At 41.8% G+C, this 16,283-nt stretch overlaps 1 long non-coding RNA gene across 1 annotated transcript; it reads right to left on the bottom strand.

Moving 5' to 3' along the window:
* Positions 1-9,779: 9,779 nt before the first annotated feature.
* LOC306773153 lies at positions 9,780-16,071 on the bottom strand. Its single transcript, XR_013771791.1, has 3 exons — positions 15,931-16,071; positions 15,674-15,785; positions 9,780-10,280 (listed from the first exon to the last, which is right to left on the bottom strand). It is a non-coding gene; the product is annotated as an uncharacterized lncRNA (long non-coding RNA).
* Positions 16,072-16,283: the final 212 nt, after the last annotated feature.

Genomic DNA, 16,283 nt, shown 5'->3' on the forward strand with positions numbered 1-16,283 from the left:
AAAAACTGCCCACGCTGCGTGCAAAGGCTTTCTCATCCAGCATTCTTTAATGAACAAGGTTCTTTCAGTCAGTCCCTGAGAGGAACAAGCTCTCATGCACACACACTCACACATAAAGATAAATGTTGCCCACTCAATTAAACAGACACCTCTAAATTGGAGCCGTCGGAGGACAGGCAGGAGGAAGTGTCTGAGAGACGTGGATGGTGGCTGTTGATGCTAACAGTGTGGGGGCTTGAGGGATGGAGCGGGACGGGGCTGTTTCTGGGCTGTCAGTGGCTGCCAGCGGATCAGGCTGCACAGGTCCGGCAGTCAGACAGCCCACATCTGAAGGGAACAAGTCCAGCTATTTCTAGCAATCAAAAAGCATCCACATGGAGAGAATCGAAAAAGCAAAAAGGACAAGGAGGGTTGATAAGACGTCCCCTGAAGCCAAGGAGCAGACGAGTGTCTCCACTGTGGCTGTCTTCAGTCAGAAAGGCCGGGCGTTAATAAAAAGGATGAAAATACGCTGTATGTTTGCAATATTACAACATTGTTCAACACATTTTTCAGTGTTTTAAAATTTGTTTATTCATTTGTGCTAAAGGCAAAACACCTCGTACTTTTTGCAGTTTGACTTTAATCTTGTTCTATATTTGTTTAAAGGAGAAAAAAACAGCTATAATTTAATATTAATAATATAATATTAAAAAACAAAGAAGAGTGCAGATTTTTAAAAAATAATATTTGACTTTGAAATGACATTAGGTGTAGTTTAGTTTATTAAAATCTCCATTATCTGCTTTAAAACCGCAGCTATTGTCCTCAAGGTCCAACAGAATTAGATGTGCTGTGAGAAAACCAAGAGTGTTATGCTTCCACACATCTTGATATAAATCATGAAAAGCAAAATTCACAATAGTGGACAAACTGGAAACTAAAAAAAAAAATAAAAAAATAAAGCTAAATTTTGTGAAATGAGACACTGCTTTGAATTTGGGTTAGAGAAAAACCTTTCTGATTTCAGCAGGTGCAGAAGTCTGATCCAGACTTACAGAAAACGTGAACATTTTCATGATGCCTTTCTGATGCTGCGTTTTAACATGATTAATGACTTCATCACAGTCTGTAGGTCAGAGTGTCTAAAGTCGGTCCTCCGCTGTCCTGCAGGTCTTCAATGTATCCCTGCTCCAACACATCTGGCTTCCATTAAATGGATCCAGCAGCCGATGAAGTTTTGCACCATGACTGATTAGTTCGGGTCAGGTGTGTATGACACCCCAGCTGGAGGGGGGGGGGTTAAGATCTGACCTGAGATGCTGAAGGTTCTGGACGCCGTTGAGCTGCCTTTGATGAAATACTGTTTCAGTTGAGGTCTGAGGTGGTCTTCAGTTTCATAAAGGGGAAGCAGACAGTACTTCTCAGGATCCCTGGGAAAGTGGACTCTAAGTTGTTGGACTGGAGGATGCGGTTCATTGTGAAACCTGGGATTCAGGAGGAGCAGAATGAGTTTTATCCAGATCATGGAACAGAAGAAGACCAGATCTTTTCCTTTGCACCGTTGCTCAGCGGGCCCAGGGAGTTTCAGCATTAAGTTCCATGTGTTTTGTTGATTTGGGTAAAGGCTAACAACTCTGTCCTTCAGGGCGATACAGGAGTACAGTATGTCTGAGATGCTGTTGCAGACCATGAGGTCCCTGTATGCCCAGTAACCCCAGTAAAATGAGGGATTTGCTGCTTTAGATGCTTCAAAAAGACTCCAGCAGACATGATTCAGATTAACTGAACTGCTTGTCAGGTTCAGGACAAGTGTTAAAGTACAGACACACCTGAAACATGCAGGCAGGGACTTTCAAGGCCTCGTCACCAGTCCTGCTTGTGGTACTCATGGACAGGGTCACAAGAGTCAGGCAGACGAAGAAGTCATGTTTGGTGAGACTCCTATGCAAGGAGCACAAAAAGTCCAAAATCTTACCTGTAAAATCAGAATACTTTGGACTGAATTCAGCCTGTTTGACCATTTAAAATAACCAAAAACGTGATATTCTGTGTTTCCTTTTACAACAAAGAACCTCCTCGATCCAATTAAAAGTTTTTTTTACACTTAACCCCCCTTTTACTTCTCAGTATGACTTTGCTACATAAATTTAAAAAAAAAATATCAGTCATTAAATAAACAAATAATAAAAAAAAAATCAAACATTAAAATGTAAATTTAAATGGGAGATCTGTGTTATTACAATATATCATCCTAAAGAAATGGACTCTTGGAACTACTGTAGTTTCTTATAGAAGTTATACTTATGATGTCATATTTAGAGTTCATGGTATTAAGAGAGGACTCTGGAAAGTGGGCGAATAAACAAACGAGTGGATGTTTGGAGGCGTTTTATGACGTGATCAACAAAATACAGGCATTCATGCGTAACCTGAAGTCTTCGCTTTCAGCTCCGATGCTCTCGCAGATGGATCGTTTGTCCTCATTACTGGGATTTTATCTCTAAACAAGCCCGTCATTCTGCTGCACGGCTAAAACTCAGCTCCGTTTCCAGGACTTGGCCTCTCTCACACACTCTCAGACCAACTCACTTAAAGGCACACACACACACACACACACACCGGGTGCCACACATGGTGTTTTTGTTCCAGAGCATGGCTCCCTGGGGGCTCCTCAGGGGCTGTTCTGAGAGATAGCAGACCCCCCCTCCCTCAACCACCCCCACTGTCTGACCTTTACAAAACACAAGTCAGAAATGTGTGGCATTTTCCTCTAATCATCTGCAGCTAAACGCTGGAGAAATGGTGCCGGGCTTCAATTAAGGACTCCCACGTCCTCATGAGACAAGATTTCTCTTCCATGTGGACGTTATTGCTCTCAGCAGAAGAGCTTCCACTCATCATCATCCATATTGTTATCCAAACGTCCTGCACGAAGCTTGTATTCAAACACTTATTTTATAAAAAGGAACTTAATTTTAAATGCCTGTCTTTCTCTTTTTTTTTTAAATTTTTCCTACATTTCTTATTTAATCTGAGTTCAACCTTCAAAAGCTCCGTTCAGAAGCAGGGAAACACCTGAATAAATCCTTTCACTACACCACATGTCTCGCTGAGGCCCTTTCTGCTCTGAATCACAAGCACTGAGATCTGAAAGCCTCTCAGAAGAATATTTTCTGTTTGACTTTTCCCCAAGGACCACTGTCCTGTCTGGGAATGAAGACAAACAAATACCGAACCCCTGCAGAAACAGTCCAACAGATTCTCTTGGTTCACCAAGTGTGGCAACAATTTTATGAGACAAAGGAAAAGTACTGGTCCTGCTGGGAGTTTTAGGAGGGACAGACGTTAAACAAAATCAGTATTAAACACTGTTTACTGCATTAATACTTCCAGTCAAAATGCACGTGTTTGTGTTTCTATAAAAATCCTCCAACTGAGCTTCACGGATTTCAGTATTTCATTCTTTAGGTTTTGGTCCACATATGAACAATGTTTGGTTTGGTTTGGTGCTCTGGCTTCTTCCCTTTGACTGTATGCATGCACCATTGTTTTCAGTTTACAGAGTAAAGGTTTCTTTGGATCTTAAAGATTTTCCCACAGCTCTTTATCCTCAGACTGCAGGTTTACTTGTGCTTTTCTAGAGCAGTAACAGTCAGTTCTGGTCCTCGAAGCTCTATATTTACATGACATTTTCTGAATTAGTTAATCATCAATAGTAGTTCTGACTTTGTTTGCTTTAGATCGGTGGGTTGGGAAGGGTTCTGATTGGACAGAAGGCGGACGTGACTCTTATGTCATATACAGGAAATACAAGCTGCTTCTAATCTTTTCAGATATAACATGGAAATCCACATGATCAGAACCGCTTTTGCTTTGATTTGATTCTAACTTTAAAGCAGCAGCTCAACAGGAGCACACCACTTCACTTTTTTCAGCCGCTGAGGAGGAGGAACGTAAAGTACCAGAGAGGGGGTGGAAAATGTGTAACACTGGGATGGGACAAGTTAGCAAGTATGCACAGAAAACCCAGAATGAACTTTTACAGGAATTAATCGGTCATTCATTCATTTTCTGAACTGCTTAGTCTGAGTAAAGGTTGCAGGAAAGCTGGAGCCTTTCCCAGTAATCCCAGTACACCCTGGACAGATCACCAGTTCTGTTTGGGTTTAAATGGGAATAAACCAGCGACTTAGGTTGGAAATAAGTTAAATTCTGAATTGTCATTTCCATTTGGCTTTTTTTTATCTGTTTAAAGTGGATTTAACTTTTATTTGGTATTAAAGAGGACTTAAATCTCATGTAAACTGTAGCAGAACAACGAGATCGGAGCTTCACCTCCATTCAGTGCAGGAAACTATTACAAGCAAAATATGACTTGTCTAAAATAAAAATTTGAAAAGAGTGAAGAACATAGATGAAAATAACATGTATAAAAGCATTGTGCAGAGCTGGATGTCAAGCACTGACCCTCTGGGACCAGGACTGAGGATCTCTGTCTCTGAGGTTCTAAAACTGGAGGCAGAACCCAGTTAGACTGTGGAAGGAGCTCCCAGTGTGGCTTCAGGAAGAAAAGACCCTGTCTACCTGTCTAAAGCAACACCGGACACGTTTCTGACCTTTGAACTCTATGCTTCTGACTCATACTGAAGCCAGACTGACCTTGTGCAGATTCCTGGAGCCATTGATGCCCTGCAGGCTCCTAAATTAAAAAAAAAAAAAAAAAGTATTCCACAACTGGGGCATCATGTGACAGCTTTGCTCTGCACCACGTCACGCGACGGCAGCTGGATGTTTCTGGATGCACATGGCTGATTCAGCAAAGAAACACAAGAACACCTTACTGGAGAGCGACAGGAAAAAGAGAAGACTCACCATTAACCTGGAAGCATTGCAGGTATAATAAGTAGGATTAACATCTTGGATCATATTGGGTATTATATGTGAAGGCTTTGTTGTGAATTGGCACTGCTTAAATAAAGCTGAACTGAACCAGAATTAACAAACAAACACATAAAAAGTCCTGTTTAAGGTCAGCTATGTCTGACGTCGCCATGCATCAGAAGAGTTGAGGTCACTAGCAGTGACATGCAGTGAGGTTCAAGGCTGGTGAGGCGCTGACTTCTCAAGAGTCAGATTTACAATTGTAAGAACTGGAAAAAACAGCACCTTTCCACACAGCCAGTCTTTTCGCTTGTACCACTCAGTTTGAGAAGAACGACTCATTGACTCAGTTTGAAGCAAACCTTTTAGCTCCGGCGTTGGTCTTCCATCACGCATCGCCTTCTGTTTGGACTGGAAATCAAGTTTTGAGACATTTTTTTAGCGTTGAAATAAAATCCTCCATAATGAGATGGATCAGACAGAGTATTAAATAGCTGCTGGCTTCAGCTTGGCGCCGACTTTCAGTTGCCTCTGCTGAAGCCGCTGCAGCTAGAAAGCACCTGCCAGATTGCGTTCGCCCCCTTGAGGTGAGGCAGAGTACTGCGTGCCTCACCGGCTGACTTTTCTTTGCACTTTATTGTACGATAAAGGATAAGGATAACTCTCTCACACATGCATAAAAGACATTACACAGACTGTATAAAGTGTATGGTGTATAATTAATACTTATGTAATGTTCATATTGGCGATAGGCGAGGAACAGAAACGGGCACGCATTATTCTACCCAGTTTGTATTGGATTGTGCTTTCAGGCGTGAGACACCGCTCGCCACAGCCTCACCCAGGGTTTCTGCCATCGGCGATAACTCAAATTTGGCAAATGTTTTTGTGATAAAATGTCAGAAATATGTATGTAGTAATACTGAAAATGTATTTTAAATATAGATTAATGGAAAATATTTACATTTATTGTACGTATTTTTTCTGTTTTTAAATTCACGACAGGTGAGGCACTGCCTCACCTGCCTCCCCTGACCGCACGTCACTGGTCACTGGGTATTGTAAGAGCACAATCTGACGCTGGCTACTCGGTCCAAACATCAGTGGCAAAGTCATACTAATGAAATATCTTCAGTTTCCCAACGGTTTCTGTTCTTCCCTAAACTGCATTTACATGTGGATGAAAGCACAGAAAGATGTGTTTGTCAGTATATTACCTGTGCAGGTTCTCACATATATCACTGCTAAGACACCTGGTTGAGATGAATGGACGTCCCCAGAAAGCCTCCATCGATTTCAGCCAGGTGGGTTTCTATTTCTTCCCTTTCTTCTCTTTAATGAAAGACATGATGCTAAAAACGTGCTGAATGTAAACGATGGGTGATGAAGAGCATGAAGCAGTAAGAGGTGTGAAGAAAAAGTCACGTAGTCGCAGGCGCTGATTTCCTCTGGAGCATTGCATTCAAGATGTTCCCCTTTCAGGCAGCCAGAGGTGCATGTGAGGACCTTCAGCCTACGAGAGAGTAACCTCGTGTCATAAATGCATCTCAATCAAGCGACGTTTCCTCCCCAACCTCTGCCGTCGTCTCGCTGTGGTTTATCATTTATATTCCATTAGCACGCTGAGTCATCTTCTTAAGAACCATTTGACATTTCTGGGTTCTGACTCTGTAACAGCTCACGTCGGACCATTAGAAAGAAAAAACATCTTGTTTTTAAAGAGCTCTTATTGTTTGTTTGTTTTCATGAATAATCTAACCTGCAACTTGACATCTGCATGTTTGTTTGTCATAGTTTTGTCAAATTTTCTGAGTTTTGGCTTCATGAGTCAAGAAGCTGAAGCACAACCTTAAACTTTAGCTCGGTAAAGAGCCATCTTTGTGTTTACGCTACCAGAGCTGCCTACCTCTGAGCCACCAGTCTCCATGGGCACCTTGTTCCACATTTAACCATACCCCACTGCTTTGCAAGACAAATGAACGGCGTGCAGCAACATTAATCAGGTTGCATTTGGAATCTGACGGAAATTAGACAGTGATGCAGCGATCCTGCCTGCAGATAACGGAGTGAAACTGTTGCATGGAAGACTTTATAATGCATACATGACGGCAGTTTATTAATCACATGATGTTAAGGCGGTGCTTATTAGTTCAGGAAGGTTTGTGTGTCGTGACTCCAGCAGTTTGCAAAACTCCATGGAGGAATGGGATCTAAAGTTTATCAGTGAGCTCCTGCTTCGTATGAAATGTAGTTAAATGAATATTAAACAAAAAGAAGATAGATTTAAAGTGGAAGAATTACTGATGTTTACTAATAAAGATCAACACTGACTCAACTTGAGGCGCAGGCGTGAATCTATGGTGGCCGTTAGTGGTCAGAATTCATCCAGGTAAAGAGGTTTTCATCCAGTGGCATCAGATGCAACGAGGACTTTCTACAGGGAACCACTTCAACACTGTTTACATGCAAACTGTCTTCTTCTATGGTCTGTTTGATGCGCTCCTTATGCCAAACGGTGCTCTAGCTCCTTCCAAACAAAGCTGGTCCTGTGCAGAGTTGTTTGTCCATTCAGAGACACCGTAGTAGAAATGGTGGCATAAATATGGTCGGTGCATGTGTGGACCTGTGAGAAGTTTGGTGTGAGACAATAATGCATTAAAATGATTACTTTCACTGAGGAAGTCATGTTTTTCCCATCATTTATCTGCTTGTTTGTTTTTCAACAAACACAGGGCGGATTTTTCTGACTTTTCTTTCACACAATAGATCTTGCTCTAACTTAGATTTCAGTATATTTTGGGAGTGACCAGAAAAAAAAAACAAAACAGTTTTCTATGTTTTAAATTAATAATTGCTGTTAATTAATTAAGATGATTGGTATTTCAAATTCTGACGGTGTTGTTAGGATTTGCAGAGATGTGGACCCACATGCAGAACGGAGATGCAGAAGAAACGAGGAGTAAACAGGGAAAACCAACAAACAATGAACCAGCAAATAAGAACTGAGACCAGGTCGTACTTGTACACAGAAAACACAACGATACACAGGTGGATTTAAGGGACTACATAAAAGCAGGTGAACAGGAAGAGGAAACACAAGGGAGAAAAACTACAAAATAAAAAGGAAACTAAGGGAAGTGGATCCAGAGCTGAGGAGCCTCCCCACCACCCTAGATGGGAAGTGGAGGAGGACTGGGCAGTGCTGATGTGTTTGTTCAGCAGAGGAAAAGAAGAGCTTCAGCGGTTGTAGCTCTATAGCGCCTCCCTGGGGGCAGCAGGTTGTACTCCGCCAGTAGAAGGTAAGATGGATCAGCCGAGACGTTAGAGCAGGGGTGAGCAACTCCGGTCCTCCAGGGCCACAGTCCTGCACATGTTAGGAGTTTCCCTGCTGCAACACAGCTGATTCACATCAATGGCCAATCAGCAGACTGGTGCAGAGTTTGATGTGAAGCTCTGCACCAGTCTGCTGATTAGGTCTGATGTGTGCCAGGTGTGTTGCAGCAGGGAAACTCCTAACATTTGCAGGACTGTGGCCCTGGAGGACCGGAGTTGCCCACCCCTGCGTTAGAGGCTTGCCTGACCACGACCTCCTCATGTTGTTACACCTCTGTGCAGCTCGTCTTACTCTGGACTGTCAGGGAGCCGTCGCAGACCACCATGCCAGATCTCACAACGACTGCACAGTAAAATGCGGTCCTGATCGCTGCACCCACAGCAAACAGACGTAGTCTACTGAGGAAGGGCAGTTTCTGGGCGAGTCTGCTGCATAAAGTCAACATATTCACTCCAGCTCAGGTCGTTAGACACCAAGTATTTATATGAAGACACTTGTTGATGGTCGGGAGTCATGATGTCCAGAGGGTCAAAGATCATTTCTTCTTTGTATTTAACAGCAGGTAATGATCTTTACGCCAGGGTTTTTAAAGTGTCTGCCTCCCTGAGGTGCACGCTGGGGTCAGCCTTTGTGTCTAACAGGGAGAGAATGAGTCTCTCTGAGATCTACTGTAGGCTGAAAGGCGTCTTCTCCATCCCGCCTCCATCACTGACTTTATTTCCTGTGCGCAACGTCCCAGTGATTGGTTGTGACGGCACAGGATGATGTTTATTTGTCACAGCTCATTTGGTTGCTTTCATGTGTTGAGTGTGTGTGTGTGTGTGTGTGTGTAAGACGTGGTGTGATATGAGGGACTCTAAACAAACGTAAGTGCTGACAACACATTGAAATCCTCAGCGTCATCTTGTCAACACGTTCCGAACAAGGATGAAGGGTGGTGAGACTAAACCGTAACAGGTCTTCAGGGTCTCAGTCCTCACATTGCAGCTGCGACTGCGGCGCATCAAATATTCATTTCTCTGTCATGTTTCACTCCAGCAGAAGTTTGAATGAATTAAAGAAAAACAATAATAAAGTGGTGATTAAAGTGCACAGACGTGCCTTTTTAATGTTTGGTTTTTCAGTCGGCAGGATGTGGGAGAGTCGTGTTTTTAGGAACTTTCTGTTTTGATTTAGCGCCTCAAGGGGAAAAGAGTTATTAAAAAAAGCATGTATAATTTATTATCAGCCTACAGATATTAAATGAATACAGTAATCTTCTGATAATATTTGTGTTAGTCATTAACAGACCACAGAGGAGCAGTTTTCTTAATTACATGCCCCTACATTTATATTTATATGCAGTCTCCTGATTTACATGGACTCAGATGCGAGGGGTTAATGGATTCAATTAAAGAGGCCAGAATCCCCCCCCCCCCCCCCCCCCCCCCAACCCCCACAGCAGGGTCATGGCTTAAACCTTTTGCTCAGCCTGAACAGCAAACAACCTGAGCTGTCACCCTCTTCTCAGCCCATAAAACTGATTCATTGAAGGGAATATTCGTTTGTTTTTTTCACACACTCCACACTGGTCAGGGTTCCATAAAGTCTTTATTTACTCTTCTCCTTTTATTCTGATTGGACAGGAAGTCTAGAAAGTTGTGTACAAGCTGTAAATAAGTCAACAAAATGGTGTCATGCTCCACATATTAGTTTAGGCTCTAAAATGCGGTTTTAGAGCCTAAATGTGGACAAAATAGGCTAAAATGAGGAATCTAGTTTGGAACAAAATGCTTTGTTCTTTGCTGAGTCTTGTGGTGAAATTTGCATTTGCTCATTAATTACGTAATCAGTGTGATGTTACATCTCATCATGACAGACTGCAGAGATAACGTCAGTGATGGTTGCACAAAGATTTGTGTTTCTACGTCATTTCTCCAGCTGGTGTGTGGACTTCTGTAGCTTTGGTTGTGCTCCTAGGACTGGACACCAGTTAGAGCTAGTGGTCCTGCGATGGACTGGCGACCTGTCCAGGTGTGTCTACCTCTTGCCTGATGGTTGCTGGGAGACTCCAGAGTTCCCCGACTTGATGACAAATAAACGACTGCAAGGATAAACAAGTAGAACCAAAATTAGCGACCAGCTGATTCTTGGTGCATCCAAGCACGTGACCCCAGTCGGTAAAACCAGCAGTCATAATAACTGATGTTGCCAGGTACGCATCCTGCATCCCTGATGCATTAAACCCACTATTGTTGCATCACGAGGACACATAAGTTTTCCTGTGAAAAATTATACATGAACAAAAACTTGTGTTTAAAATCTCACTAGCTAGCAAAAGAAATGTTGTTAGTGTTAGAAATGTGAACACACACACACACATCTGATCCCCGTACGCACAGTACCACAACATGCTAGTTTAGCTGCTACCAAACCAAGATGGCCGCCGTGGATTTAATTTCCACAGTTAAAGACACAAAGTTCCTCAGCAATCCCACGTTTCTCCTCGATGACGAGCGCAGTCGTGTAGATGGTTTAAAGTTTAAGCGATTTGCCTCGATGACATAGATAAAGTAAACAGGCGGCATCCATACATCCTTCTGATGAGATCCTGTTTTCTCATGGAAGCATAAAAAGGAGAATGTTACTACTGAAGGAAAGGAAGAAGCTCTCCTCCCTGACTGATCAGCCTGCTGAGTGAGAAATGGAAAGAAATACTTTTTTATTTTCAAACTGGGGACCCTTTAAGTTTTCCAGGAATCCACTTTTGTGAAAGTGAATATGCTGCATTTTCTTATTGAAGTTGTTTTCATACACACAGCATTTTATTTGGATATAAAGCACTTTTGCTCCTGTCAGCCACCGTAGTTTTCACTCCCTTTTTGACCCACAAAAATAAAATAAAATAAAATAAAATAAAATAAAATAAAATAAAATAAAATAAAATAAAATATACACATTTTAACAGTAGTGTGTTTTTTTTCATCACATTAGTAAAATTATGTTGTTACAGCTAAAAAACACACATTTTTGTGTGCCCTTTAACCCTTCCAGGTCCTGGTCTACTATTTAGAGGTACATTTGCAGTGACTTTTGATGAATTGATGAAAGAAAAACAATCTATCAACTGGTTTGGGTGTGTAAAAAGCCACACAAAGTGTTAGTTATGATATTACTGTTTAACTGCTGTTACATTATTATTAACTTCTTCTTTTTAACATCGCAACCTTTTGCTAAAAAAATATTTATTCTGTTTTTTCTTGTCCAGAACAAACGGAGAAACTAAGAGAAACATTTTTCTCTGTCCTTTTTGTTCGTGTGAAAGTTAAAGGATCACTAATGGTTTACCTTGTACGAGGCGTTTCCAGTGTAAAGCCTGGAGTGGAAGCATATGTGGGTTCTGCAGGTGGAACAGAGGCGAGCGACCCATTCAGGGCCGTAATACGGGCCTGCTGGTCGCAGCTACTTTCCATTTAGTGCAGCCCTTTCCTACTAAACTATGCACTTCAGCATAACTGCATGTTGGACAGAACAAAACCAATCATCAGGTGAAGGTCTGTGTTGCACTGGCAGCTTCAGAGAGCTGCAGCATCTTGTGCAGATTTGCTTCAACGCTCTAAGCTTCGCTGCAGGCCCATTGATTTGTGGCCACTTATTGACTTTCTTGTTCCTCCTTTGCTCTGACCAAGAATCCACATCTGTGTCTGAATCAGTTGGACAGGTGGGAGGCCATGATGGAGCTAATTTGGCCACTTTAGCCGGTGGATATTTCTTATGTTACCCACTTCGGTGAGCGGTTTGCAAACATTAAGTTCTCGCATTTCAGTCCAACAATGCTTGACTTTATCTGCTAAATGTGCTGCAATGCATGTTGACTGGAAGCTTCTTGTAAAATCAGTCTCCCTGGAATCACATCTATAAACTATTTAACAGTTAAAGGATGTAAAACTCTTATAACCTCATTCAAATGAAACAATTTGAACAGTCTAAATGCCTGCATGGGATTTTCTGTCCACGTCTGGTTGCCTCAGCAGTAACAACACAAAACTCATCTCCCAGCTTCAGGTTTCTTATATACTGGTTGAGACTGTGGCTGTTTGCTTTGGAAAACAGGGAATCTTTTGTCAGCTTTGGTCATCTGTTTTCCGATCGATTGTGATCAGCACATCTCCAGAGGAGCTTTGTGTTTTTCTTCAATTCAGCCTCAGCCTCAAACAACTTGTAATTTATATATCAGACATCCTTTTTTTTTTTTTTTTAATCTCTTTCTGCCTCTACAGGATATCTCGATCACAAACTCCTGAAAGAACTCACAAACCTTTCACAAAGCTTTCCAAAGCTTTTCATCTTCATCTCACAGAACCTTTAGCTGTAATTTCCTGCTTTGCTTGGGCTCTGAGGGAGTTTTAACTGAGGACTTTGTTTCTCCTGCATCAGGCTGCACGGATGCCAACATCTGCACAGCACTGATCTGAAATCTGCACAAGACAAACTAAACAGAATTAGCTGTCAATTAGCTTCATGTGGAAAATGCTGTTCATGAGTCATGTGATCAAGTTGCCAGGTGCTGATGTTAAAGAAGTAGAAACATCTGCTTTCTGTGGCTTTTTATTTCTATTAGTGTGTAAGCGTAGCTGTCAGTGTTTGTGTGTCTGTAGAAAAAGAGGAAGAGCTTTAATGGGAAATCATGCTAATGGTTTGTTAGTTGGCTGTCATGCGACACGCATGTGTTACAGGCCTCTGTTTGGTCCTGTATATTTTTGCAGGAAGGAAAAGACACGCGTGAGCTGTGATCTGTTGGCAGGCAGGCTCTGGTCTGAGCATGCGCTGCTTCTCAGCAGATCACCACACCCAGCGCTCACCTTGGTCCAGACGCCCTCTGCTGTCCTAAAATCGCAATTACACTTACAACAACAGGCCTAAAACAGGTGTATTATAGATGAGCTGAGACCTTCTTCTTAATAAAAAAAAAAAAACCCAAATTAAATCACATTTGTGATCCTACATTTGTAGGCATCACACATGCACGCATGCAAACTCAAACATGAGTTGTCAGCTAAATTTAGCGGCCTTGAAAGGAAGAGAAATGTCTCCTTTCATGGGGTTTTTCCAGCACCAGAGGAAATGCTGACATTTTTATGCACTTCCGAAACCCAAATAAAATAAAAAGAGAAATTATTTAGAAAATTACAAAAAAGTTATTTTTCTTTATAGAGGTGGATTATTAAATATTTGTTCCAGTTAACAAAAACCAACAGAACACCTGAAAGTGGTCAAAAACTCATTTCCTCCTGTCTCACACCCCCTGACACTGATTTCCTGGACATGACATAAATGACCGGTCTTCCCTCACCGTTCTCACACTCATCAAAAAGCTGAATAACAGACTTTAAATAAAAATCTCGCTGTGTAATATAACCTAATATGTAATACAGAAAATAATTTAACTTCCAGAACAGCCATTTCTCATAAAAGAAAACAAAAACACATAAATGGCCTCTTCGGTATCAATCAATCCAAATTGTGTTTTTATGGCAGTTTTTATACAAAAGAGCAGAAAAAAATGATTCACACAAACAACTAAAGATCAACAACAAAACAGAATTATAGATACGCCTTCTCATACCCAAGCATATAACTCACACATCCAAGCATTATCTCTCCCACACCTACTCAGGTAAATCACACAAAGCATCCGCACCGTACACACCGAGGGCATCCTGATCCACAGCTGTAGAGGCCGCCACCACAGGACCCACAGGGTCATGGCCCGTCGGGTCGAACACCATGACCATTAGGATGCAGAGCAGGGCGCTACCGACCCTCCAGACAAGGGCCATCACCGCAGCATGGCCCCCAGTGTGGAGGATCCCCATCAGGAAACGCAAATCGTACAGTTTTACAGCAGCTTCTGGCTTGCCAGCAGGGAGGAGACATCACTGTTCCTCCTCTGCTGGCTGCTTTGCACTGGTTTCCTGCTAGTTTCAGGATTCAGGAGAAAATCTTATTACTCCTTTTAAAGCCTGAAACGGTGCGTTTCCCTTGCACCTGTCTGAGCTGCTGCACCAGCGTCCAGTCAGGGTTTCTTCCACTCAGCTCCTCCTGCAGGTCTCTTCCTCCCAGCTGAAATCCAGAGCTTCTGCTGCGTGAAGCTGTGGAACATTTTGCTGCTCCACATCAGAGCTGCTTTTAAGTCCTTGTTGAAGACCCACTTCTCCGTGCTCCAGCTTATGTTTATTGTACATCTTTTATTTCTTATCCCGGTCTAATGCCTTTGTTTTCACTGATCTTATTGTTTCACTGTGCTTTTGTTTTTATTGTTCAGCACCTGTAAAGCACATTTACTGCTACTGGGTTTGCAGTAAACGTGCTTTACAAAGAAACTTCAACTTGATCCTGTTCATCTTAAATAAGTCTGGTGGTCTTTGGAGAACAGAAGGTTGAATATATAAATGTACTTGAGGTGAATTAATGGAAATAAAATGTGTCTTCAAGGGTCATGTTGACTTAAAGATAATTAAATGTACTTCATCATTATAAACTTTGGTAGATTAATAATAGTTTCATCTATCCTGACTGATCCATAACTCTTCAGTTTTAGGATTTAAGTTAAAGCTAAGAACTAGAAATAGGCTCATTTTCCATCATAGAAAGTTAAATTCCTTTAAGTTTATCCCCTTTAGTTTGCTTTTTCTTCTTGTTTTTCACTTCAAACCGAGCTGTGTAAGAAGGATGAAAGGTGAAAAAAAAAACATCTCGTCACCTTCAAAACCCCTCATGATGAAGAAACAGTTCTTCCTCATATCAATGATCCAGCTTTCACTAAAAAATACAGTTTAGACAACATTTAGACAACATATAGACAACATAAAAACAACATATAGACGGTTTACCTGTCATGATAATGAATGAAAAGTAATTATCATTGAATGACCTTAACACCACAAACAGCTGACATTGTTTTAGCGATGACTTTGCATGCTTGTTTTCTCATGGTTGAAGCCAATTTGACAGATTTGACAGCGTTGCTGATTCAAACTCATCATTTCCGTCCCCCATAAAGCCTGAACTGAACCAAAGGTCCCCCATTCTGTGTGACTCACTGCATGAAAGGCTTTCTTTTTAATGAATATGACTTTTTAAATAGAAAACTATCTTTATCAGGGTGATTGTTGTTGCTTCCTCTGTAGAGCTCCTTCTATGACTAGTTTGTAGTCCCCTCAGAGTCATCATTAAAATAAACTTTGGAGACTGATTATGAAGTATTGAATGAAAACTGGATTTTAGCTGCGAACGGTCTGAAGTAGAAAAAGAAAAGCAAACATGAGAGAGATTCAGATGAGGCGTTCCAACTGATGATTAAATCCCAGGTTTGCAGAAGTTTGCGGTTTAAAACCCGATGTGTGTGACATAAAAAGCTGAAATGACGCCTGATTGTGCAAAGCAACACAAACCTGAGAGGAAACTTGTGATTGATTAGAAATGTCAAATACATACTGTGTCATTTCTCTGCCGGCCGGGGGAGCATTTCTGCGTCAGACACATGGTAACTGCTGAAGTCTCACGCTGTTTCCATCTTAGAGAGCATTATCTGCTGGAGGATTGCCCTCTGAGGGGAGAATAAATAAATGAACACGAAGCAAAGGGCAGCACTGCCAAACGCAGCAATAATTTCACAACATTCTAACAGTTTTCTGCTGATCTAAAGCAGACGATGGTTATATAAGGTAGTAATCTGCTGTACATAAACCTACTGTTCATAATGTAGAATACCAGCTGCATGGATGACAAACAGACACCGAGACGCACACTGCTTTTCCCTGCTTCAGTCCAACTAGAGGCTGCTGCTCTTCTCTCACGGCAGGTATAATCTTTCCTCGGGCAAATATTGTGCAGGTCAGTCAGCCTGTTTGGGATCCAAGCCTCTGAAGCTTCTTGAAACACGAGCCTCTGGGCTGTTTTGCACCTTATGACAGCCAAAAAGCAGGGAGGAGCAATCGAATGTGATTCAGGCATCGGCTGTATTATTTATCAGCTCATCTCTCCAGAAAACATGTAACAGGAAGGTTTGTCCACGTTTAGATGTCAGCATCCAGACACTTATAGT

The sequence above is a fragment of the Telmatherina bonti genome (genome assembly GCF_933228915.1).
Source record: "Telmatherina bonti genome assembly, chromosome: 23".
NCBI classification, from domain to species: domain Eukaryota; kingdom Metazoa; phylum Chordata; class Actinopteri; order Atheriniformes; family Telmatherinidae; genus Telmatherina; species Telmatherina bonti.